This window comes from Lithobates pipiens, unplaced genomic scaffold (genome assembly GCF_037356315.1).
Source record: "Lithobates pipiens isolate NorthernLeopardFrog02 unplaced genomic scaffold, aLitPip1_a1.2 Scaffold_19, whole genome shotgun sequence".
Lineage (NCBI taxonomy): Eukaryota > Metazoa > Chordata > Amphibia > Anura > Ranidae > Lithobates > Lithobates pipiens.
In genome coordinates, this window is record NW_027507764.1 from 233,931,790 (window position 1) to 233,959,299 (window position 27,510).

Consider the following 27,510-nt stretch of genomic DNA (forward strand, 5'->3'; position numbering starts at 1 on the left):
CAGTATACACCTGAAGCTACCATTTATTACTGGTGTTCTGTAATACAGGTATCTGCAGCAGTTAAAGTGGGTGTTGTGTGCCTCCAGCACAGTATACACCTGAAGCTACCATTTATTACTGGTGTTCTGTAATACAGGCATCTGCAGCAGTTAAAGTGGGTGTTGTGTGCCTCCAGCACAGTATACACCTGAAGCTACACTTTATTAGTGGTGTTCTGTAATACAGACATCTGCAGCAGTTAAAGTGCAGCTTCAGGTGTATACTGTGCTGGAGGCACACAACACCCACTTTAACTGCTGCAGATGCCTGTATTACAGAACACCAGTAATAACGGGTATCTTCAGGTGTATACTGTGCTGGAAGCACACAGCACCCACTTTAGCTGCTGCAGATGCCTGTATTACAGAACACCAGCAATAAGGGGTATCTTCAGGTGTATACTGTGCTGGAGGCACACAACACCCACTTTAACTGCTGCAGATGCCTGTATTACAGAACACCAGTAATAAAGGGTTATCTTCGTCTTCACACGAAGATAACCCCAATTTGTTTTGGGAAGCGGGTAAATACTTCATGCGTGGAAGAATTATTTCCTTTGTATCGGCCTATAAGAAAAACACCCAAAAACAATATCTAGCAGCCAGTGGCAGAATACAAATTGCCCAAACGTGACTTACAGAACAGAATACTTCAGAAAATCGTAAATCCTGGTGTGAAGCCAAGGACTCCTTAGATAACTGGGCAAATAAATTAGAACATATGAAGATGATATATACTCAGATACAATACCACAAATATGGAAATAAAGCAGGGAAGTTATTGGCCAGACTTACCAAAGATACCTACATTCCCACCCATATCACTGCCATGCACCATCCTGACGGTAAACTATCCACATCTCCCAAGGACATTAATAAAACACTGGAAACATTTTACACCAACCTATATGACCCAGACTTGATAGACCCTACCGCAGTGTCCAAATGGCTAGACTTTACTCCCCTCCCACAAATCAACCTTGACCTATTAAAAACGTTGAACACCCCAATCACTATGGAGGAAATCATGGTCACCATTGCTGGACTAACGACGGGCAAAGCCCCAGGCCCTGATGGCTACACACCCGAATTCTATAAGCTACTGAGAGAGACAATTTACCCCTCTTTAATAGCAGTCTACAATTTCATCTGGGATGGAGGACCTTACCACCCGACCGGACATCAAGCCCACATTAAACTCATTGCCAAAAAAGGAAAAGACCCAAAATACCCAGGATCATACCGCCCTATTTCACTATTAAACATTGACTCCAAAATCCTCTCTAAGATAGTGGCCTCCCGTTTAGCTCATATTATGCGATCTCTTATCCATCCTTCACAATCAGGGTTCACCAAGGGCAGGTCAGCCGCATCCAATCTGAGAAAAGTCCTAGCCACCCTAGAATATGCAAAACAACATCCACTGGTAGATGTCGCAATCATTACCCTAGATGCCGAAAAGGCTTTTGATAATGCAGGTTTTCAATGGTTATCCTTAGTGCTGCAAAAAGGAGTTTTGGGTCCCTTTTATCGCTTCATACATAACCTCTACTCTGCGATGTCAGCCACAATAATAGCTGCTGGAATACAATCCAACTTCATACAGTTATACAAAGGGACACAATAGGGATGCCCCCTTTCCCCCCTGCTCTTTAATCTAGCCATTGAACCCCTGTCACGATACCTCAACACCATATCCTCCATTCAGGGAATCCCACTCGGACTTGATGAAATGATGGTCCCCCTTTTCGCAGATGACATTTTGATATTCACTACTTCCCCCCGAACAGATATTCCCATCATCCGCTCAAAATTCAATTCCTTTCGCAAATGCTCTGGCCTAAAAATAAACTTTGCTAAGAGCGTAATACTCTCTCTTAGTACAAGGCTACCACATTCATGGCTGCCCTCTTCCCCCTTCCACATAGCCGAAAAAACACATCACCTATCTGGCCATAAAAATAGGTAAGGAACCCTCCTCTCTTTACTACCTAAACTATCGTCCTCTGATCTCAAGAATTGGGGTGAACCGGAGGCTTGGTCTAATCTGCCACTGTCTCTTTGGAAGATGTTATCATTATTATTGAAACATAAAGATATGCAGACTCTAAACACGGCAATCACAAATTTTATATGGAAAAACGGTAAACCGAGAATAGCCTTGACCAGACTATTCCACCCAAAGAGTGAAGGCGGGGTCAATCTTCCCAATATTAGAGTGAATAATCTAGCATGTTTACTGAGAACAGGAATGGATTGGATCTTGCAATCATCTAAATACTCTAACTACGACTTAGAATTGGACATGGTTCATCCAATAAACGTAGCCACCCTCTTATATAGCTCACTACAAAAAATCCCAAAACATATCAAACAAAACATGCTGTTTAGAGACACAATAATAGCCTGGAGGGAGTTGAGGATAAAATTGGGTTTGTCACCCTATGTATCCAAGTTCCTTCCAATCCAAGGCAACCCCATGTTCCCACTTGGTCTACATTACGAACCGTTCTCCAAATGGAGAGATAAAGGCTTAACCAAAGAGTACTCCCTCTACCATGATATAACTGGCACTTTCAAACCTCTCCGACTCATTACAGAAAAATTTAATTTACCTACCCACCCCTTTCTGCAAATTCAGCAATACTCGGATTTTATCAGCAAAACATGCCCAAAGAAAACCATCAGATTCCAACCCTTGTTCATGGACAAGTTAATGGCTGAACATCGTCACTCTATCTCTGACATTTACCATCCTTTAAACAGGAAATTCACACAATCATTACACAACACCTCGATGAAATCCTGGATATCAGACCTACCGGGTCAAGCAGACATAGATAACATCTTAACGGGCTATAGGATCACCAGAAATATCATTCAATGTAAATCCTGGAGGGAAACTCAGTTCAAACTGATGCATAGGGCCTATTACCCTTTTTCATCAAAGCATCCCTCTTCCTCAGGAAGTGCATGCTCATGGTGTTTCTTCCACAAACCAACCCTACTACACCGCCTTTGGCTCTGTCCATGTATAGACACTTACTGGTCCACAATCCTCACATTCATACAAGAAGTGACTGATAAGGACCCTATGCTTCTATTGTTTGGATTCCCACCACAAAAAATGGATTCCCCAGGTGCCTCTAATAAAATACATCAAGACTACCTTGAATGAATTCTCCTCATGCTGCTCATAGCCCGTAGAACTATCTTCAACCATTGAATCTCTAATACACCTCCGGCTCTACCTGAAACCATCAGGAGTCTCAACGCTCTGCTTTACCAAGAAAAGTTAGATATTGCACCACACCATACATGGTCCATTAGCAAATTTAACAGAAGGTGGTCATCTTTTATCGACCACTGTCTGTCACCATCGGAAAAAATCTTCTTTAACGCACCCTCCTTCTCATTCACTGAACAGGGTCTTCTCTTACGCAAAACAAACAATACCTCTCCTTAACCACTTAAGGACCGCCGTATTGCCATTGTATGTCATCACAATGGCACAGGCAGGCACAAGCACGTACATGTACGTGCCTGCCTTCCAGCGGGTGGGGGGTCCGATCGAACCCCCTCCCGCTGGATACGGCGGTCCGTTTCCCTCCGGGAGCGATCCGTGATGAGGGGATGGCCGTTGGTTTCTGGCCACCCCCTCTCGATCGCTCCTGGCCAATGACGAACTTCCCCCCACTGTGTATTGTTTACACAGGAAGGAGGAAGTGATGTCATTCTCCTCGGGGCGGTCTTTTTGACCGGACTACGAGGAGAAGACTAAAAGTAAGTGCACTACACTGACACATAGGTACACATAGGTACACAAACCCCCCCTCCGATCCCACCCCCGATCGCCCCCCGATCCCCCCCCCCCCCAGTCACAGTGTCACTGATTGCATTGACCATTTCTTTACTGATCAATGCATTCAGTGTCAGTTGTAAAAGTAAAAACTGTCAGGGCAGTTAGTGTTAGGTCCAGGGTAGCCCCCTATCATCCCCCCAATAAATATTTAACCCCCTGATTGCCCCTAGAGTTAACCCTTTCACCCCCTTTTGCCAGTGTCACTAAGCGATAATTTTTCTGATCGCTGCATCAGTGTCGCTAGTGTCGCTAGGTAGCTAGTTATTTTTTTAGGTTCACCGCCAGGTTTTTATAGCACTAGGTACCCCGATATACTACCCAATAATGGTTTTAACATCCTGATTGCCCCTAGTTAACCCTTTCACCCCCTTTTGCCACTGTCACTAAGCGATCATTTTTCTGATCGCTGCATCAGTGTCGCTACTGTCGCTAGGTAGCTAGTTATTTTTTTAGGTTCACCGCCAGGTTTTTATAGCACTAGGTACCCCGATATACTACCCAATAATGGTTTTAACATCCTGATTGCCCCTAGTTAACCCTTTCACCCCCTTTTGCCAGTGTCACTAAGCGATCATTTTTCTGATCGCTGCATCAGTGTCGCTACTGTCGCTAGGTAGCTAGTTATTTTTTTAGGTTCACCGCCAGGTTTTAATAGCGCTAGGTACCCCGATATACTACCCAATAATGGTTTTAACATCCTGATTGCCCCTAGTTAACCCTTTCACCCCCTTTTGCCAGTGTCACTAAGCGATCATTTTTCTGATCGCTGCATCAGTGTCGCTACTGTCGCTAGATAGCTAGTTATTTTTTTAGGTTCACCGCCAGGTTTTTATAGCGCTAGGTACCCCGATATACTACCCAATAATGGTTTTAACCCCCTGATTGCCCCTAGTTAACCCTTTCACCTCCTTTTGCCACTGTCACTAAGCGATCATTTTTCTGATCGCTGCATTAGTGTCGCTACTGTCGCTAGGTAGCTAGTTATTTTTTTAGGTTCACCGCCAGGTTTTTATATCGCTAGGTACCCCGATATACTACCCAATAATGGTTTTAACATCCTGATTGCCCCTAGTTAACCCTTTCACCCCCTTTTGCCAGTGTCACTAAGCGATAATTTTTCTGATCGCTGCATCAGTGTCGCTACTGTCGCTAGGTAGCTAGTTATTTTTTTAGGTTCACCGCCAGGTTTTTATAGCGCTAGGTACCCCGATATACTACCCAATAATGGTTTTAACCCCCTGATTGCCCCTAGTTAACCCTTTCACCAGCGATCACAGTATAAGTGTCACTGGTGACGCTGGTTAGCCAGTTTGTTTATTTAGGTTCCCCGTCAGGTTTTTATATAGCGCCAGGGACCCCCATATACTACCTAATAAAAATTTGAACCCCCTGATTGCCCCTAGTTAACCCTTTCACCACTGATCACCGTATAAGTGTTACGGGTGACTCTGGTTAGTTTGCTTTTTATAGCATCAGGGCACCCACCATTTATTACCCAATAAAGGTTTAACCCCCTGATCACCCGGCGGGTGATATCAATTAGGTTTTAGGGTCAGGGTCTGCGTCGCCCCAGGCAGCGCTAGGTTAGTGCCAGTACCGCTAACACCCACGCGCAAAGCATACACCTCCCGTAGTGGTATAGAATCTGAACAGATCAATATCTGATCTGATCAGATCTATACTAGCGTCCAAAGCAGTTCAGGGTTCCAAAAAAACGCATTGTTAGCGGGATCAGCCCAGATACCTGCTAGCACCTGCGTTTTGCCCCTCTGCCCAGTCCACCCAAGTGCAGTATCGATCGATCACTGTCACTTACAAAACACTAAACACATAACTGCAGCGATCGCAGAGTCAGGCCTGATCCCTGCGATCGCTAACAGTTTTTTTGGTAGCATTTTATATTTAAATCCGGAAGGCAGTGCTTGGTTTTCGGGGTCCCGTACGTGGCTAGGCTCCCAAAAAGTCCCCCACATGTGGTATCCCCGTACTCGGGAGAAGCAGCAAAATGTATTGTGGGGTGTAATTTGACTTCTGCCCATAGCATGTGTGAGCAATATATCATTTAGTGACAACTTTGTGCAAAAAAAAAAAAAGTTTGTAATATTCCCGCAACTTTTGGCAAAATATAAAATATTCCATGGACTCAACATGCCTCTCAGTAAATAGCTTGGGGTGTCTACTTTCCAAAATGGGGTCATTTTGGGGGGTTTTGTGCTATTTTGGCATTTTATGGCCTTCGAAACTGTGATAGGTAGTGAGGAGTTAAATCAAAAATTTGCACCCTTAGAAATCCTGAAGGTGGTGATTGGTTTTCGGGGTGCCGTGCGCGACTAGACTCCCAAAAAGTCCCACACATGTGGTATCCCCATACTCGGGAGAAGTAGCGGAATATATTTTGGGGTGCAATTCCACATATAACCATGGCATGTGTGAGCAATATATCATTTAGTGACAACTTTTTGTAAAAAAATATTTTTTTTTATTTTTTGTCATTATTCAATCCCTTGGGACAAAAAAAAAATATTCAATGGTCTCAACATGGCCCTCAGCAAATAGCTTGGGGTGTCTACTTTCCAAAATGGGGTCATTTGGGGGGGTTTTGTGCCATCTTGGCATTTTATGGCCTTCAAAACTGTGATAGGTAGTGATAGGTAGTGAGGAGTAAAATAAAAAATGTATGCCCTTAGAAATCCTGAAGGCGGTGCTTGGATTTCGGGGGCCCGTACGTGGCTAGGCTCCCAAAAAGTCCCACACATGTGGTATCCCCGTACTCAGGAGAAGCAGCAGAATGTATTTTGGGGTGTCATTTCACATATGCCCATAGCATGTGTGAGAAATATATCATTTAGTGACAACTTTGTGCAAAAAAAAAAAAGTTTGTAATATTCCCGCAACTTGTGGCAAAATATAAAATATTCCATGGACTCAACATGCCTCTCAGTAAATAGCTTGGGGTGTCTTCTTTCCAAAATGGGGTAATTTTATGGGGTTTTGTGCTATTTTGGCATTTTATGGCTTTCGAAACTGTGATAGGTAGTGAGGAGTTAAATCAAAAATTTGCACCCTTAGAAATATTGAAGGTGGTGATTGGTTTTCGGGGTGCCGTGTGCGACTAGACTCCCAAAAAGTCCCACACATGTGGTATCCCCATACTCGGGAGAAGTAGCGGAATATATTTTGGGGTGCAATTCCACATATAACCATGGCATGTGTGAGCAATATATCATTTAGTGACAACTTTTTGTAAATTTTTTTTTTTTTTTTTTGTCATTATTCAATCCCTTAGGACAAAAAAAATAAATATTCAATGGGCTCAACATACCCATCAGCAATTTCCTTGGGGTGTCTACTTTCCAAAATGGGGTCATTTGGGGGGGGGGTTTGTACTGCCCTGCTACTTTGGCACCTCAAGAAATGAGATAGGCAGTCATAAATTAAAAGCTGTGTAAATTCCAGAAAATGTACTCTAGTTTGTAGACGCTATAACTTTTGCGCAAACCAAAAAATATATGCTTATTGACATTTTTTTTACTAAAGACATGTGGCTGAATAAATTTTGCTCTCAATGTATAACTAAAATTTTGTTTATTCGATTTTTCTTATAACAAAAAGAAGAAAATATCTTTTTTTTTCAAAATTTTCGCTCTTTTTCCATTTATATCGCCAAAAAAAAAAAATCGCAGAGGCAATCAAATACCATCAAAAGAAAGCTCTATTTGTGAGAAGAAAAGGACGCAAATTTTGTTTGGGTGCAATATTGCATGACCGCGCAATTACCAGTTAAAGCAGCGCAGTGCGAAATTGGAAAAAGACCTCTGGTCCTTAGGGTGTTTATTGGTCCGGGGCTGAAGTGGTTAAATCTTATCTAAAAGATGTTCTATGCCTTATAAATGTTGTTTAAATGGCATCAGTATACTAATGCCGCGTACACACGGGCGGACTGTATGGCGTACTTAGTCCGTCGAAACACATTTCAGTGGACAGTCCGCTCGTGTGTGGGCTTCAGCGGACTTTTTCAGCGTGCAGTCTGGCGTACTAAGTATTTCGGATTTTTCAAAATTCTGTCCCTTGTACTTTGGTTTCAGCGGACAATCCGCTCGTCAGTAGGCTAGTTCGACGGACTAAGAATGGCGCATGCCCAGAAAGGATTTACACGGCGGAAGGGTGCTTTGCTGTGTATTGGACTTCCTATTTCTAGTCCCGTCGTACGTGCTGTACACGTCATCGCGCAAGCTTTCGACGGACTGTTTGGGTATCCGTGTGTGGTCAAGTCCGTTCAGTCGAAAGTAAGACGGACTGTCTGTTGGATTGTATGACGGACTAAGTACGCCATACAGTCTGCTCATGTGTACGTGGCATTAGGTAAGGCATTTATTAGGTTTCATACCATCATGAACGTTCCATTTGGTTTGTTGTTATCAGCATTATTATTATTATTTGTTCCAGGGCCCTTTCTGGGGTTACCGAAGGGAGACAGATATTAGATGTCCTCAATCAGTCTCCCCTCTTCAATCCTTCTCTCAATGTTCATGCCAACCCCCCCCCCCCCCTCCTCACTCTTTCTCTCATTCCTAGCCACTTTCCTCTCTTCTTTTAGAAAAAAGTAGTTATCTTTGCCGAGTATGTATATCCTTCACGATAGCACTGTTTGTAATCTATTATTGGATGACAACAATAAAATATATTTGAAAAACAAATGGCCTAAACAGCCAAAACAGTGGAATGGGTCTGCCTCTCTACATATCCACCCCCCCCCACCCCTTGTTTCACACTGGAGAAAGAAACACATTACTCTTCACACTGGCACATCTGTGCCTACTACCACCCCCAGGGGTCCAAACCTGTCTGACCTTCCTTCTAAAGGATCTCTTCAACCACATCTTTTTCTAGGTGTGCTTCTCCAAGCACTTCTTTCTGACCCTTGGGGTCCCACTAACGCTTACTCTGACCTTCTCCTGGCACAGCAGTGATACTGTCCACCTCCCTGTTACACCGCATGGTCTTGTAAGGCATAGTCATTAGTCAACTCATAAAATATTGCATGTGCTTCCCTGTACCACTCTTCCCAGTCTTTTTTAAGTAGGGATGGGCGAACTTATGCTCGGGTCAAACTTTGGTTGTTCGGACATTCAGTGAAAGCTGCAGAAACCCATTAAAGTCTAGGGAACACTTACATTAAAAACCAAAAGTGCACATTTTAAAGGCTTATATACAAGTTATTGTCATAAAGTGTTTGGGGACCTGGGACCTGCCCCAGGGGACATGCACCATTGCAAAAAAAAACATTTTAAAAATGCCCATTTTTTTTCGGGAGAAGTGATTTTAATAATGCTTAAAGTGAAATAATAAAAATGAAATATTCCTTTAAATATCATGCCTGGGGGTGTCTATAGTATGCCTGTAACTTACATAGTAGGTGAGGTTGAAAAAAGACACAGTCCATCAAGTCCAACCTATGTGTGGGATTATATGTCAGTATTACTTTGTATATCCCTGTATATTGTGATTGTTCAGGTGCTTATCTAACAGTTTCTTGAAACTATCAATGCCCCTCGCTGAGAACACTGCCTGTGGAAGGGAATTCCACATCCTTACTGCTCTTACAGTAAAGAACCCTCTATGTAGTTTAAGGTTAAACCTCTTTTCTTCTAATTTTAATGAGTGGCCATGAGTCTTGTTAAACTCCCTTTTGCAAAAAAGTTTTACCCCTATTGTGGGGTCACCAGTGTGGTATTTGTATATTGAAATCATATCCCCTCTCAAGTGTCTCTTCTCCAGAGAGAATAAGTTCAGTGCTCGCAACCTTTCCTCATAACTAATATCCTCCAGACCCTTTATCAGCTTTGTTGCCCTTCTTTGTACTCGCTCCATTTCCAGTACATTCTTCCTGAGGACTGGTGCCCAGAACTGGACAGCATATTCCAGGTGCAGCCAGACTAAAATCTTGTAGAGCGGGAGAATTGGTGCAGTTTTCCCGTGTTTAGAACCATACCACAGCAAAATTACACTTCTAAAGGAAAAAAAGTCATTAAAACGAATATAGATAAAAACGCATTGAAAAAAATGGCATGGATTCCCCCCTAGTCCATTACCAGGCCCTTTGGGTCTGGTATGCATATTAAGGGGAACCCCGAATCAAAAATGTAAAAAAAACTGCGTGGGGGTCCCCCCAAAATCCATACCAGGCCCTTCAGGGAACTCTGCGCCAAGTAAAAAAAAAAAAAAAAAAACTTTACAGGCATACTATAGACACTCCCCGGTACGATATTTAAAGGAATATTTAATTTGTATTGTTTCACTTTAAGCATTATTAAAATCAATCATCCTGAAAAAACTGCAGTTTTTAAACATAGTTACATAGTTACATAGTTAGTAAAGTTGAAAAAAGACACCAGTCCATCCAGTTCAACCTGAGTGAGTGTCTACAATTGTCCCTATCCCTGTACATTGCACACTCACATCGGTACCTACCCTCAAGGATCCATCAATACAAGGTCCCCATTCATATACTAGGGCCAATTTGGGACAGAAGCCAATTAACCTACCTGCATGTCTTTGGAGTGTGGGAGGAAACTGGAGTACCCGGAGGAAACCCACGCAGGCACAGGGAGAACATGCAAACTCCAGACAGGTGGTTGGGATTCAAACCAGCAACCCTTTTTACTGCTAGGTGAGTGTGCTAACCACTATACCACTGTGCCACCCTACCTTTTTTTTGCATTGTTACATGCCCCCTCAGGCAGGACCCAGGCCCCCAAACACTTTTTATAACAATAACTTTGCATATAAGCTTTCAAAATGAACACTTTTGATTTTTCATGTTCGTGTCGCATAGACTTTAAAGGTTTTTTTTGTGTTTTCATACAAATTTTTTGCCTGTTCGCAAGTTCTGGTACGAATCAAACTGGGGGGGGGGGGGGGGGGGTGTTCGGCTCATCCTTAGTTTTAGGATCACCTTGCATTAACTCATCTTCAGATTTTGTTGGTTGCAATACCAATGTTTCATCAGTTTTGCTGCGGGTTCAGCATTAACCCATGTTTCTGCACTATGCAAGGTACAGAAAACAGCAAGTCTCTCTTGGAAGCAGATCTCCCCACCTGACTTGCCATCACAGGTACTGTACAAATGTTGGCATACTGTCTCCTTATCCCCTTGCTAGCTATATGCAAATATGGGGCCTCTCTGTGCCTGGTCCATATTTGTGTGAATTGCTGTCATTAACCATTAAAGGGCTGGGAGACAATACACATCTCTTTGCTCACACAGAAAAAGAAACGGTCCATTTTCACCCAATTTCCCCATAGAGGAGAGGCTGTGTCTATCTCCACTCTGCACGGTAAGCAGAGATGGACCTCTCATTCGCCTGCTCAGTGGGGATCAGTGGAGCAATCACCTGCTGGGCAAGTGGAGTCTTTTAGGCGGAGGCGCCCGTGTGAAGGGACCTTAGTGATTTCAGTGGTGTTTCGATTTTGGCACCTGAACTTCAGTATAGTTTAGTGACCCAGACCAATTTAGTGACCCAGGTAGATTCAGCCCATCACTAATAACCAATTGCATGGTGATATCATATCATAAGAATGTAGTTGATGAATTGCAGGTGGTGATGTGGTGTGGATAATTTTAAGTACTTACTTTGATGATTACAATATGTTTTATGACATTTTTTAAACATTGTTTATAAAGTTAAATCGTTTTAACAGTATTGAGATTGAAATATATGATTTCTGTATCTTAAAAGTCCTACATGACTATTTTTCTCTGTACTTTTTAATATATTTCCATTAAAAGTTGACAAACCTGAGAAACATGACCTGGAACAAGCATGCAGGTAGTAATATTACGGTGACATCTGAACTCTACATATTTATAAAGTGTATACATATATTGTATTATTTATAAAAAATTAAAGCATTGAAGCAAAAAAATCATTAAGGCATCCATGCAACTAGCAGCTTCATAAACAAAACCATAGCATGCTTGACCCCAATATAAATGTTCAGCACTCTAATATAACATATTGCAAAATATCTCTGTAAAATTAAACAACTACTCTAAGGACTTCTAGATTTCACATAATTAAGTGAGTGAATAACAAGTAAGATAACTGTGTGAATAAATTAACACGTGTATAAAAACAAACACTTACCCCAATGCCTTAATGTTAATTACATATTCATTCATGAATATATCTCAAAAACCTCTACATGAGTCCCATCTGTGTATACAAATACATTAAATGAAACCTACAGTATATTCAAAATCAGAAAAAAATAGAAGATGGATGAATATCAGTCCCACGTTTATTATTATTATTATTATTAGTTCCACACATCTCGCCATGCTTTTTTAACACACCCCTTTTGTTTATAATAGAATATAAAAAGTGACATCATTGTTGATTTTATTTGATTAAGGATGAATACTGAGATACATATCGCTATCAGCCCGATTCACCTAAATGACCATGTACCATTGCAAAATATTTACCCCAATTACACTACTTCCTTGTGAATTCCTAAATTCTAGTGAGAAAAAAAAAGGGTGTAGTGTACATCACAGCCCTAAAGTAAAAAAGAAAAGAAAAAGGGAAATCATTGTTTATTAATTGTAAATTTAAAGTGATTACTGGGACAGCTATATAGAGCAATCAACCCAATTTACTTGAATAAAAATGTCCCATTACAAAATGTTTACCCTAATAACATTATTATATAAAAAAAATTAAAAATAAAAGGAGAGGGTGAAGGTCGGGAAAAAGGAAAATGAGAAAGAGGTGGAGAATCCATATTCTTCTTAATATTCCACTCAAGAGGCCCCCCCTATTCCATGTCCTCCAACACCACTTGAGAAGCCTTCTCATCATCCATATAAATAATATAAGTTGGGGATTGTTTGAACTCAAGCCAGCTTCTCCATACTCTGTGAAATCTTTGTCCAAGATCGTTTTATAAACCCACCCTTATTTGATTAAGGGTGAATACTGAGCTACATATAGGTATCAGCCCAATTCACCTAAATGACCGTTTACCATTACAAAATATTTACCCCAGTTACACTACTTTCTTGTGAATCCTAAAGCCTAGTGAGAAAAAAAAGGATGTAGTGTATAGAACCCCCCTAAGGTAAAAAAAAAAAAAAGTTAAATCATTGTTTAATAATTGTAAATTACAGTGATTACTGGCACAGCTATATAGAGCAATCAACCCAATTTACCTGAATAAAATATCCCATTACAAAATGTTTACACGAATCACACTATTATATAAAAAATAAAATTAAAATAAAACCAGAGGGTGAAGGTCCGAAAAAAGGAAAACGAGAAAGAGGTGGAGAGTAGTGATGGACGAACTTCCGACGGGATGCTTCGCGAATGCGGCCAAAAGTTTGCGAACCACAAAGTTTGCGGTGGACCCCATTGACTTTAATGGCAGGCGAACCTTAAAAACCTACAGGTCATATTTTCAGCTACAAAATACTTACTAGCTGTGCACACATAGTCCCACAACATGGACACTGACATAACAAAAGTATTAAGTGAATCTGGGATCGACAATGACAAGCATTCTTTTTTCATCTGTCTGAAACCAGCACCGCGATAAAGATTGAGCACTGACACCGGCACCGAGTTAGAGAGCACTGACACCAGCACCGAGATAGAGAGCATTGACACCAGCACCGAGATAGAGAGCACTGACACCCGCACCATGATAGAGAGCACGGACACCCGCACCGTGATAGAGAGCACTGACACCCGCACCGTGATAGAGAGCACTGACACCAGCACCGTGATAGAGAGCTCTGACATAAGCACCGAGATAGAGAGAACTGACACCACACCAGCACCGTGATAGAGAGCACTGACACCAGCACCGTGATAGAGAGCACTGACACCAGTACCGAGATAGAGAGCATTGACACAACACCAGCACCGTGATAGAGAGCACTGACACCAGCACCGTGATAGAGAGCACTGACAACAGCACCGTGATAGAGAGCACTGACACCACACCAGCACCGTGGTAGAGAGCACTGACACCAGCACCGTGATAGAGAGCACTGTTGGTGGTAGTGTCTTTGGGGGTGCACACAGCAGAGAGTGAAGAGGGTGCAGATCGAGAGGATGAGGAGGGTGCAGAAGAGTAAGGCTGAGTGAGCCACTCGACCAAGCCTGGTGCATCCTTTGACGTAATCGCACGCACTTTCTCCAAGTTGCTCCTGCCCTACCCTACCACCCCTGCGGAAGGGCCTGCCTCTTCCTCTGCCTGTCATTTTTTAAATGACCCTGTGACAAAAGTCTCTAGAGAAGTGCAGTATGTATGTGGAAGAAGGTATATAACACCCCGCTTCAATCTGTCGTTTTTGGGGGCCACTGGTCTATAACACCAGTTATAATACTTTTTTTTAAATTGAGTTTGACACTCTTTGTAGTATTGCTGCAGAACCGCTCAGCAGTCACAATGCTGCACAGTGGAAATGCACTATACTATGCTTTCTATATCTGCAAGTATTTTATACGTGTATTACACCCCTATATACTGCACACCAAATAGTAAACCTATACCAGTCCTTAAAAGGGCCTTTGTGGACCTAATAATAATAGCTAGTGATTAAACTGACTGTCTCTGCTCCACACAGCGTCCTACCCTACACTGACAAAAGACAGCTGCAGAATCAGTCAGCAGTGCACTCAGCAATCAGCAGCACAGCAGTCAGCAGCTGTGCACCAGAACCTTATATACTGTACACCTATACCAGTCCTTAACCGCTTCCCGCCTGCCCAATAGCCGAATGACGGCTATAGAGCAGACGCTTTCGTCCGGGAGGCCGTCCCTGGACTACATTGTGTTTACTTCCGCAATGTGCGCTGCCACGGGCGCGCATCGGGAAGTTTTGTGTTTGCCGTGTCCCCTGGAGACAGGCAAACACAGATCGCTGTAAACTGCCAATCACAGCGGCCGTTTACAACGCGATCGGCATGTCCAATGTGAGATGATCTCATATGTAAACATATGAGATCATCTCTCAGCGCCGCTCTCCCTCCTCACACAGACAGCGTGTGAGAGGGGAGAGATGAACGGCTGCAGCGGCTGTAAGTGAAAAGTAAAAAAAAAAGCCATCCACCCCAGTGCCATCCTCCCCCAGTGCCATCCTCCCCCAGTACCATTCGCCCCAGTGCCATCCGCCCCAGTGCCATTCACTCCAGTGCCATCCTCCCCACTGCTACCTGCCCCCAGTGCCACCTGTTAGTGCTATTTGTCCCCAGTGCCACCTTTTAGTGCTATCTGTCCCCAGTCCCACCTGTTGTCAGTGCCATTTGTCCCCAGTGCCATCTGTCATCAGTGCCACATATAAGTGCCATCTGTCATCAGTGCCACGTGTCATCAGTGCCACATAGTGCCATCTGTCATCAGTGCCACATATTAGTGCCATCTGTCATCAGTGCCACGTATCAGTGCCATTTGTCATCAGTTGTCACGTGCCATTTGTCATCAGTTGTCACGTGACATCTGTTGTCAGTGTCACGTGTCATCAATGCCACTTATCAGTGCCATCTGTCATCAGTGTCACGCGTCATCTGTGCCACGTATTAGTGCCATCTGTCATCGGTGCCACATATTAGTGGCATCTGTCATCCGTGCCACGTATTAGTGCCACGTATTAGTGCCATCTGTCAGCAGTGCCACGTATTAGTGCCACGTGTCATCAGTGCCACGTATAAGTGCCATCTGTCATCAGTGCCACGTATAAGTGCCATCTGTCATCAGTGCCACATATTAGTGCCATCTGTCATCAGTGCCACATGTCATCAGTGCCACGTATAAGTGTCATCATTGCCACGTATCAGTGCCATCTGTCATCAGTGTCACGTGTCATTGTCCTGGTGCTCCAGGGCATTCAAAAGTGTAATAGGTAGTCAACAAGTTAGATGTGTAATTTATGCTCCTAGAACACCTGATGGCGCTCCCTGCATATTGGGCCTCTCTATGTGGCCAGGCTGTGAAAAAGTCCCACGCATGTGGTATTGTAATACTCAGGAGGAGTAGCAGAATTTTTTTGGGGGTGTCATTTGTGGTATACACATGCTATGTGAGAAAAATAACCTATTACAATGACAATTTTGTGGAAAAAAATAAAAAAATCTTAATTTTGCAAAGAATTGTGGGAAAAAAATGACAACATCAAACAGCTCACTATGCCTCTTACTAAATACCTTGGAATGTCTAATTTCCAAAAACAGGTCATTTGGGGGATATTTGTACTTTCCTGGCTTGTTCGGGTCGCAAGAAGTGAGATAGTCCACCAGTACATCAGATGTGATCAATTTTTTGCGATTCGCACCACAGCTTGTAGACTCTCTAACTTTCACAAAGACCAAATAATATCCACTAATTTGGGTTATTTTTACCAAAGATATGTAGCAGTATAAATTGTGGCCAAAATTTATGAAGAAAAATTAATAATTTGCATAATTTTGTCACAGAAACAAAGAAATATGCGTTTTTTTTCAAAATGTTCAGTCTTTTTTCATTTATAGCACAAAAAATAAAAACCCCAGAGGTGATCGAATACCACCAAAAGAAAGCTCTATTTGTGGGAAAAAAAGGACAAAAAATTAATTTGGGTACAGTGTTGCATGACTGAGTAATTGTCATTCAAAGTGTGAGAGCACCGAAAGCTGAAAATTGGTCTGGGCAGGAAGGGTGTTTAAGTGCCCAGTAAGCAAGTGGTTAAAATGACTTTTGTGGACCTAATAGTAATAGCTAGTGAATAAACTGACTGTTCCTGCTCCACACAGCATCCTGTCCCTACACTGACCAAAGACAGCTGCAGAATTGGTCAGCAGTGCACTCAGTAATCAGCAGCACAGCAGTCAGCAGCAGTGCACCAGAACCCTATATACTGTACACATATACCAGTCCTTAAAAGGACTTTTGTGGACCTAATAGCTAGTGATTTGTGTCACTACAGTCTGTCCCTGCTCCACACAGCAACCTCTCCCTACACTGACAAAAGACAGAATGTAAAATGGCCACCAGATCAGGTCTATTTATAAGGTAGGGGGAATGTCCAATTGTCCATGTGCTGAAATGTTTCAATTGGCTGTCCTGTACCCCATGATGGATGTGTCATCATGGGTCAAAGTTCTTTCACAATGTAAACGCATATGTCCACCGCGTGAACAGTGGCAGAAGTCCGCCAGTTTGGCAAATTGTGAGCGCGCAAAATTCACCACGAACCGACCACCGGCCGAACCGCAAGGCCATCCCTAGTGGAGAGGCCATATTCTGCTTAATATTCCACTCAAGGGGCTCCATTCCATTTCCCCCCATACTTCTTAGGAAGCCTTCTCATCACCCATATAACTCATGTAAGCTGGGAATTGTTTGAACTCAAGCCGGCTTCTCCATATTCTGTGACATCTTTGTAAACCTATTAATTATTCCATTATTCTAGTCTATGTCTACTTCTCTAAACCACTCCTTAATACTCCAATACTTCAGAATGAATGCTTTTGCTGCGTTTAACAAAAAAGGGGTAATAGCTATTCTATAGTTCTTCCTCAGGGTCCTGCCTGATATCAACATTGCTGATCTTCTTAATTAGACTCACCACTTTTCCCAATAAAGCTGGATCAAAGGACCACAGCACCATATATGAGTATGTGTTCCTTCAAGCCCACAGGCCCTCTAACATAAAGGTGACTAATCTAAGTTAATCTTATTACGTTTTGATGGAACATAGTACCACTTTATTAACAATTTATAATTCATTTCTTTTATCCTCGTATCCGTTGAGGTAGAATGTACATACCTACATACATACGTAGAATGTACATAATTAATAACTTTACGTTTTAGAACTTCTGGTAATCATTGATTCAATTTGCACTCCCAGCTCTCCAGAGGCCTGATGACCTGAAGTCAGGTGGGGAGATCAACATCTTATATATACTAGAAATCCCATGTTTGTTTATTCCCCCGGTTCCACAAATCTTTCAGGAGCTCATGGACTGAACAAAGGGGTTTTGGAAAATTCTCTACAAAATGTTGAAGTTGTCTATATCTCTAAATATCCCATGGGGAGATACCATACCTATTTCATAATTCTGATAATGAGGAAAGGGCGTTCCCACTCAGCTTGTCCTTCAATCTCAGATAGTTAGAAAAGGTAAATTTTCAGTATATCTTGTTATCCTTTCCTGGGGGAAGTAATTTGTGCTAGAAAGGGGTATTAAAGGGCTGTTAGTTTGCCTTAGCATGCTTTAACATAAACTGCCCCAGGATCTTAAACTCTCTGTTGTAATTGAAGCCAGATCCTTAGCAAGACCTCCATGTTGCCTTGGTAGCCAGATAAGCTGGTCCAGATTTAAATTGCTTAGGGTTCCCTCCAATTGCACCCATTTTTTCTGAGAAGTACCATGACCCCAATCTATTTTTCTCTTCAGTACTGCGGCTTCATGGTACTGCCCTCTATGATTCCATATAAATCTTGTAATCAATAGTCTAAGGATTTTAAAATAGGACACAGGGATATTTATCGGGAGAGTTTGGAAAATATACAGGGTTTTCAGGAGGGTTACCATTTAAATCACATATATCCTGCCAAACCAGGACAACCTGTCGGCAGTATATCCCTTCAGATCTTGTTTAGTTTTGTTACATAAGGGCATATAGTTATCTTGATATAAATCTATTGCTGATGCAGACTGGGATATGCCCAAATATTTTAGACACTTCTGCTTCCACACAAAGGGATACAGAGGTCGAATATGCCTACACTCCACTGAGGGGACATAGATGTTTAAATTTCAGTTTTCTCTACGTTTACCTTTAAATTAGAAATTTCCCAGTACCTTTTCAACTCTGCAAGGATTTTTGGAAGCATCTGTGATGGATTGGATACAGATAATATAATGTCATCTGCGAATGCGGACACCTTTATGTTCGTTTCCTGCTATCTCCAAACCCTCTATTTCTAAGTTTGCCCTTATAGGTACTAACAAGGGTTCTAAAGATAGTACAAAATGTAAAGGGGAAAGTGGACAACCCTGACGTGTACCATTGTAGAGTGCAAAGGAACCTGACAGGGTCCTGTTTACCCGTACTTGAGCCGTTGGATTGGAATATAATCTTTCAACCCACCTATGCATACATGGGCCTAAGCCGCCATAATGCAGTGTCGAAAACATATACTCCTAGTCCTGTCTATCAAAGGCCTTCTTGGCATCAACTGATTTTTTTGGCTCCATGCCCTAACGTCTCCTTATATATCTCCAGATCGCCCCCAATAGAATTCATATATGCCTGGAAAAAAGGAGTTAAAATTCCTGTAAACTTTTTAAAATATAAAGAAGTGAAACCATCGGGGCCTGGACTTTTTACTACACCAATACTTGTGATTGCCTGCTGTATTTTTACTATAGAGACATCCCTGTCCAACGTAGTAGCATCCTCTTCTGATATAACTGGAAGTTTTGCCTTCTGTAGATAATGTTCTGATTTATTTCATCTAAGCTGGATGCCATCAGGATTCTGGGCATTATTCACTTTATATAATAATTGATAATGTTCCTGAAAGATTTTAATAATATCACTCGTATAATATTTCAACTCCCCTTTTTTATCCTTTAATTTTGCTATATAATTTATATTACTTCTGGATTTAATTGACTCCGCTAATAGTTTCCCTGGTCTATTTCCCTCTTCATAATGTCTTTTAGCTGTTATATCAAAAGCTCATTTAATTTCCTTTCTATCAATTTAACCAACACTAGATCAGCAATAGGTCCTTTACGTAACTGTTCCAGATCTTGAATTTCCTGTAAGAGAATAGGGATGAGCTTCCAGTTCCAGTCAAACTCATGTTCGACTGGAACATTGCCTGTTCGCCTATTCGGCGAACAGTGAACAATTTGGGGTGTTCGCTGCAAATTCGAAAAGCCGCGGAACACCCTGTACAAGTCTATGGGAGAAATCTAAACTGCTAATTTTAAAGGCTAATATGCAAGTTATTGTCCTAAAAAGTGTTTGGGGACCTGGGTCCTGCCCCAGGGGACATGTATCAATGCAATTTTTTTTTTAAAAAGGGTGTTTTTTTGGGAGCAGTGATTTTAATAATGCTTAAAGTGAAACAATAAAAGTGTAATATTCCTTTAAATTTGGTACCTTAGGGGGTGTGTATAGTATGCCTGTAAAGGCATACTTCCCCTGTTTCCCCTGCACAAAGTGTAATTTCTGCAGGAAAAAAAGTCATTTAAAATCACTCGCGGCTATAATGAATTGTCGGCTCCCTGTGATACAAAGAATAGTCATTGAAAGTCATGGATAAAACAAAAAAGAAAAAAAGCGTGGGGTTCCCCCAAATTCAATTACCAGACCCTTCAGGTCTGGTATGTGTTGTGATTAAAATGGTATTTCTATATACCTGACAAAGACCAGTTACGTATTATTACCACAAAGGGATTGTTCCCAGCATCCTCAAACAAGGCATCGTCAAACCTCTACTCAAGAAACCAAACCTGGACCCTCAGGATCCAAACAACCGTAGGCCAATTACAAGCCTCAACACCATTTCTAAGATCATGGAGAAAGCTGTAGTACATCAGCTACAACTTCACCTGGATACTCACAAACTCCTGGACCCACTGCAATCAGGCTTCCGCCCGGGTCATGGAACAGAAACAGCTCTCCTCAAGATTTGGGATGACGCCCTCGAAGCAGCAGATGACGGAGAGCCGTGTCTCCTCGTACTGCTAGACCTAAGTGCAGCGTTTGATACAGTAGATCACAATACTCTACTCGTACGCCTCACAGAAGTAGCCGGAGTCCAAGATATAGATCTCCAATGGTTCGCCTCCTTCCTAGGAAATCAGTCTCAGACAGTGAAACTAGGAAAATTCCTCTCCGAAACTCGGGCAGTCACCTGCAGAGTCCCCAAGGCTTTCCTTTGTCACCCGTTCTCTTCAACATTTACATTCGCCCACTCCTTCAAATCATCAGATGCTCAGATCTCTGCTTCCACTCTTACGCTGAGGACACGCAACTTTATTTCCGGATCAATGGAAAAAAAGATCACCAACAACAACTTGAAAACTGCCTCAAATCAATAGAGGACTGGATGACCACTAACTCCCTCCAGCTGAATGAATCAAAGACAGAGCTTCTTATCTTACACCCAAATCATAAGCCAGCAACCAAAACCTCCTGGTATCCACCAACCGTCTTTGGGCAGACTATCTCCCCAAAGACCAAAGCGAAGAGTCTCGGGGTTATTTTAGATGCACAAATGTCAATGGATGCTCAAATAGGATCTGTAGTCAGTGGATCTCACCATCTGCTGCGCATGCTTCGTAGACTCATCCCTTTTATCCCAAAGAATGACAAAGCAGTGGTAGTTGGAACAATCATTAATTCACGACTGGACTATGCAAATTCGCTTTACATAGGATTACCACAATATCAACTTGCGCAATTACAACTGATCCAAAACACAACGGCAAGGCTGATAACAGGAAAAAAAAACCCTGGGAATCCATCTCTCCTTCACTGAAGAGCTTACATTGGCTAACCGTAAAAAATCGGATCACGTTCAAGACCCTTTGCCTCACCCACAAATGCGTGCATAGAGAAGCTCCGCAATACCTAATGGAGAAAATAAATCATTACACACCAAACCGCAGTCTTCGATCAGCCAACAAAAACCTCCTCCTCATGCCCAAAGCCCGCTATAAATCCAAGGGAGATCGGAGATTCGCTGTCCAAGGGCCTCGGATATGGAATGCTCTACCAATCAGCATCCGCCTGGAAGAAAATCACCTGGCTTTTAGGAAAAAACTCAAGACCTTCCTCTTTTAGCAGATGACCAAAGCTCGCCACAGCGCCTAGAGGCGATTCAGTTCGCATTGTGCGCTATACAAGTATTTCATTCATTCAATTACGGCAATTACCACACTTACGAAACCCTTACTTAGCACTGCAGACTAAGGAGACAGCATTTTGCTGAACACAAGAAGAGATGAGTCAAGATTGGTGTTCAGGGGTTGTCTGGTTTATTCTGGGCGGGTCTACAATTTATATGCACCATTATCAGCCGATCATTGTGTAGAACATGGGTGGGGTTAATACAGAGGTGTACATTACATATCATTACATATCATCTGCTTTCATGAGTCACAGTCATGAGTCTTGTGGCCCAGACATAGTGTGACACAATTTCTTTATTTAGACAGTACAGAATAAAACTGCTTATGCAAGCTATATTTTCTTATATGTATGCTTTATAGGAAAACTGCTACAGTCTGTAAATACAGAGTTTAAACTAACTAACAGGTTAACCCAAGTTAATCTTATATGAACTTATAAAAATGGAGTCACTCTGGTTCAGCCATATCACAACAATCCCCTCTTTAAGTCATGAAATCAAATCATGAACATGACTTACTTCTTCTCATTGTGACATACTCATCCCAGTGACCATAGTAAAAGTTAAGATATATTCTATTAGCTGCAGCTGAGTCAGAAGGTCAAGTACCTCAGAGGTATTGGCATGATGAAAAGGCAACACAATTGCTTGGGAGCCCCCTGGCTTAAAGTAATACCATGAGCAAAATCAGTACAACAAACATTGCAATATCCCTAATCCAGTATTAATCCAGGATCAATGCAGGATCCAGAATTGAAACCAAACCCCCCATGTTACCCAGGGGGCTCCCAGGCAATTGTGTTGCCTTTTCATCATGTCAATACCTCCCTAGGCTCCTGAGAGGAACCATGCCCAGATCATGTTCTTTTCCAGAAACAATGACCCAGCATAACGGTGTTTGAGGGGGCACCCAGGACGAACACTAGCCTTGAGCAAGTGACGTTCCTCACTGTCCCCGAGAGTCACCACTATCGGAACCAATGAGGCCAAGTAATACCATCCCTTGGAATCATTCAGAATCCATGGATGGCATGTTCTTCCACAACAAATGTACATGCTGTTGCCCAAGGCCAGTGGCTTTCTGCTTAAGGACCTGTTGGGCACCCTCAGAGAATCCTGCAAGGGCAAGCCGTGAAAGTAGCTTGGTCATCTCAGTATGGGGGTCAGAGGTATGCATGAAGTGTGATGTAGGGCACGATCTAAGGTGTCAAACACTGTGGAGTTCCTGTAGACTCTGAATACACATCCCCTCTATGTCTAATGAGTGTGTTTTCGGTGGTGTTATCGGGTAGGCCACATATAACCTCAAGGCTCCGCCTAGAACACAGAGGCTGGTAGATGACATGTGAACCAATACACATATAATACAGTGCCTATGCCAGCATCCCTTCAAACAGTATATACACTGAAATGGTCAAGCATGTCCTGGGCACACTACAACACCAATCCCAATATGCCCCTTGACCCTCACCTGGACCACCTTCTAAGCATGCAAAAATAGAAAACAACAAACACGTAATCTCAGCTGCATAGCAATTGCCCATGGAATGCAAAAAGGAGGAAGGGGTGTGACAGTCCATAGAAACAAGTAGGAGGGGCATGACAGCCTTTAGGCCAAATAAAAATAGTCCCAAAGAAAGGGTCAAAAAGAAAAGTCTCTTGGATGGCTTCTGAATGTCCATTAAATTTGCAAAAAAGGAAGGAAAAAGAAATGTCCACATTATAGCGCTGTGAATGACCTGATATTCTTTCCAATCTTCGTTCACTCCACTCAGCAATGTAATCACCACAACGAAAACAATCTCATAGAAATGGAAGCAAAAGAGGGGGGGGGGGGGGGCTCCGATAGTGTAGTATTAAAATATAGATTTTATTTACATAATATCCACACTTACATATCAAACTCAGAACTTGCGTGTAAACAAATGAACTCCCGGTCTCGGCCGCGACCGGAAGTGACGATCGTGACACCTGGCTCCTCCCTGATGTGTTGCGTCACAACCTCGTGACTTTTTCAAAGGGTCCTATATGACCCTAAGGGGTTCAGATGTGAGGTGAGAGGCTGGGGGAAATAAGGGATGCACTGAGCACTGAAGTTTACTGCCAGTGGTGGATGGTCACTATTTCGGTGGATATTGTCATTTGGAATTTCACTGCATGAAGACCTTATGAATTTGGACTATCATAATTGTTTCACTTTGAACAGCACGTTTGCTGGATTGTGATCAAGGACTTTCATTGTTTATTTTGGAATTTTTTTGGACTCATTTTTAGCACTGTTTATTTGGAGTTTTCTGCATGTCAAATTAATTTGCACTTTAATATTGCACCTTTTTTGATAACTGCACTTTGCACTTTATTTAATATTGTATTTTGCTTATTTAGCATATTTTTATTGGTATTAATGTATGTTTATTTTTATTATTTATTTATCAGATAGGTAGCGCCACATAATTTATTTACTATTATTCACATTATAACTCTCATTCTGCTCAACTTTTTCCAAAATCCTTTGGTTCAATTCTGTGATCACTCATATGTACATGAATTCTCTACCCCAAAACACTGCCTCTTTGTAAGGACAGAACTTGATATCCACAGACAGACTGGAACTGATGCATTGGGCGAGACTGGGGACATGTCACATTCCCCCTTTAATGTTCCCAATTTACTATGGAGTGGGCATGGGCTTAATATGTGCCCAACACATTTCATGAATAGACTGACACTAGTTGCAACATTTTAACAATAAACATGTACCTTTATAGATAACTTTTCTGAAACAAATCCTTCTTTAACATTCATTCTCCACCTCAGTAAATCTCTCTGACTCGCTGACTATGGAATGCAAATATAGAAGTATGCTCCCCACAAAAGCGGTGGTGAAGGCATGGTTGGTGGTTTGTTCCCCTCTTCCACCCAAACAAAATAGCAGATCTCTGCGAGCGGATATGTACCTCCATGCATTGTGCTAAACAGCACTTTGGACAGGAGGGATCACTCAAATAATAATCTGTCTTTGTCCAAATCCGTGATTCAATCCTCTTAAAACACCACACACAGATGAGTACCCTACTCTATCCCTTTCACCTGCCCACTTTAGCAACGCTCTCTGTCTTGGCAGGATCATAGGACATATATCAACTACCCAACAATTTATCTGCATTCAGAAAACAAAAACAATCTTATACTCTAAATTGGAATTCCAAGACAAGACAAAAATTCACATAAACATAAAATTAATAATTTCTCTCTATTAACAACTTTCCCTTACCTAGGTGTCCGTCTCATGAAACTGCGAACAGCAGCGACCCAAAGGATTGCCACTGATCACAGTACACAAACAGTCCATGAAACAGAGACAGTCGTGGGAGAAGTGTTTAAACATGTTCTCCCTCCGATCTCTGCACTCTGAGAATCCTCACTGATCAACACAGAAATGGTCAGTCCATGAAGCTGCGACCCTAGCGTCTCACCAGAGATCTGTGTCAGAATTCACACCCCCAAACCAACCAGCTCAGAGGTGGAGAATCGGGGAGCCATGAGGGAATCTGGGGGAATCTGAGGGGGAAAGAGGAAGATTCATAATCTCCCTCTACCTCATTCAGACCCCCAAAATCAGTAACCATGTCCCCCTGTCAGTGCATCCAGCAGCAATTTAGTCAATGCCCAATAAACCAACAAACAAATGAACAAACAGACAAACAAACAAACAAACAAGCAGACAAACAGGCAAACAAACAAACAAGCAGACAAACAGGCAAACAAACAAACAAACAAACAGACAAACAGGGAAACAGGGTAAGTCTACACAAAAAATCCTTATTTTAACAACACCTTTTATCGGATAATCCAAATGAAACTAGCTGTGACACTTCTTTAAAAATCCTTATTTTAACCAGTTGCCGACCGCCGCACGACGATGTACATCGACAGAATGGCACAGGCAGGCATATGGGCGTACCTGTACGTCCCTGTCTTCCCGCGTGTGGGGGGCCCGATCGGGCCCCCCCGGTGCCAGCGGCGGTCGGAATCCGTTCAGGAGCGATCCGGGATGAGGGGGCGGCCATTCATTCATGGCCACCCCCTCGCGATCGCTCCTGACGAATGGAAGTGCAGCATGACATCACGTCCTCTCCTGTAATGTAAACACAGGCAGAGGAAGTGATGTAATCTCTCCTCCGTGTCGGTATTTTTCGTTCCGGCACCGAGGAGAGAGGATCGGTGAGTTGAACCAACACTACACTACACAGTAGAACATGCCAGGCACACTCTCACCCCCCTTCACCCCCCGATCACCCCCCCAATCACCCCTGCACCCCCAGTCACAGTGACACCAATTGCATTTTTTTTTTTTTGCATTGGTGTCATTTGTGACTGTAATAACTGTTAGGGCAGTTAGGGTTAGCCCCCTTTAGTTCTAAGGTACCCCCTAACCCCCCAATAAAGGTTTAACCCCGTGATCACCCCCCGTCGCCAGTGTCACTAAGGCTGGGTTCACACTGCAGTGCAAATCACATCCGATCTCTGTGCGATTCGAGTTCAGCCATACAGATAGTATGGCTGAATTTGCGTCGCACCCGCCGCACCCGCCGCAAACTCGCACGGGACCCTTTTTTTGGTCCGCAGCAGAATCGGATCGCATGGGTGTTCACACCATGCGATCCGATTCCTGTCCGAGTTTGCAGATCGCACTGCGATATGCGAACTGATCTGGGGGTGTCATTAACATTTCACTGACACTCCCAGCAGTTCGCAAAGGGCAGTGTGATGCGGGAACCCGCCGCAGATTCGTGGCGTTCCCGCATCGCTCCAGTGTGAACCCAGCCTAATAAGCGATCGTTTTTCTGATCGCTGTATTAGTGTCACAGGTGACACTAGTTAGGCAGGTAGGTATTTAGGTTCGCCGCAGCTTTTTATAGCGCCAGGGACCCCCATATACTACCGCATAAAGCCCCCTGATTGCCCCCTAGTTAACCCTTTCACCAGTGATCACCATATAACTGTTACAGGTGACGCTGGTTGGTTAGTTATTTTTTTATAGTTTCAGGGCACCCGCCATTTATTACCTAATAAAGGTTTAACCCCCTGATCACCCGGCGGGTGATATAAGTTTGAGGGTCAGATAAGGTCTGCGTCGCCCCAGGCAGCGTCAGGTTAGTGCCAGTACCGCTAACACCCACGCACAAAGCATACACTCCCTTAGTAATATAGTATCTGATCAGATCTATATTAGCGTCACCAGCAGTTTAGGTTTCCCAAAACGCATTGTTAGCGGGATCAGCCCAGATACCTGCTAGCACCTGCGTTTAGCCCCTCCGCCAAGCCCAGACCAGCCCACCCAAGTGCAGTATCGATTGATCACTGTCACTTACAAAACACAACACACATAACTGCAGCGTTCGCAGAGTCAGGCCTGATCCCTGCGATCGCTAACAGTTTTTTTTGTAGCGTTTTGATACAGTCGCTGACAGCCTAGGTGCTTTTTTACCTGTGAGTCTCACTAGTGTACCCCTAAATTTAGGGGTGTCTACTTTCCAAAATGGGGTCATTTGGGGGGGGGGGGGGGGTTTGTGCCATCTTGGCATTTTATGGCCTTCAAAACTGTGATAGGTAGTGAGGAGTAAAATCAAAAATTTACACCCTTAGAAATCCTGAAGGCAGTGCTTGGTTTTCGGGGCCCCGT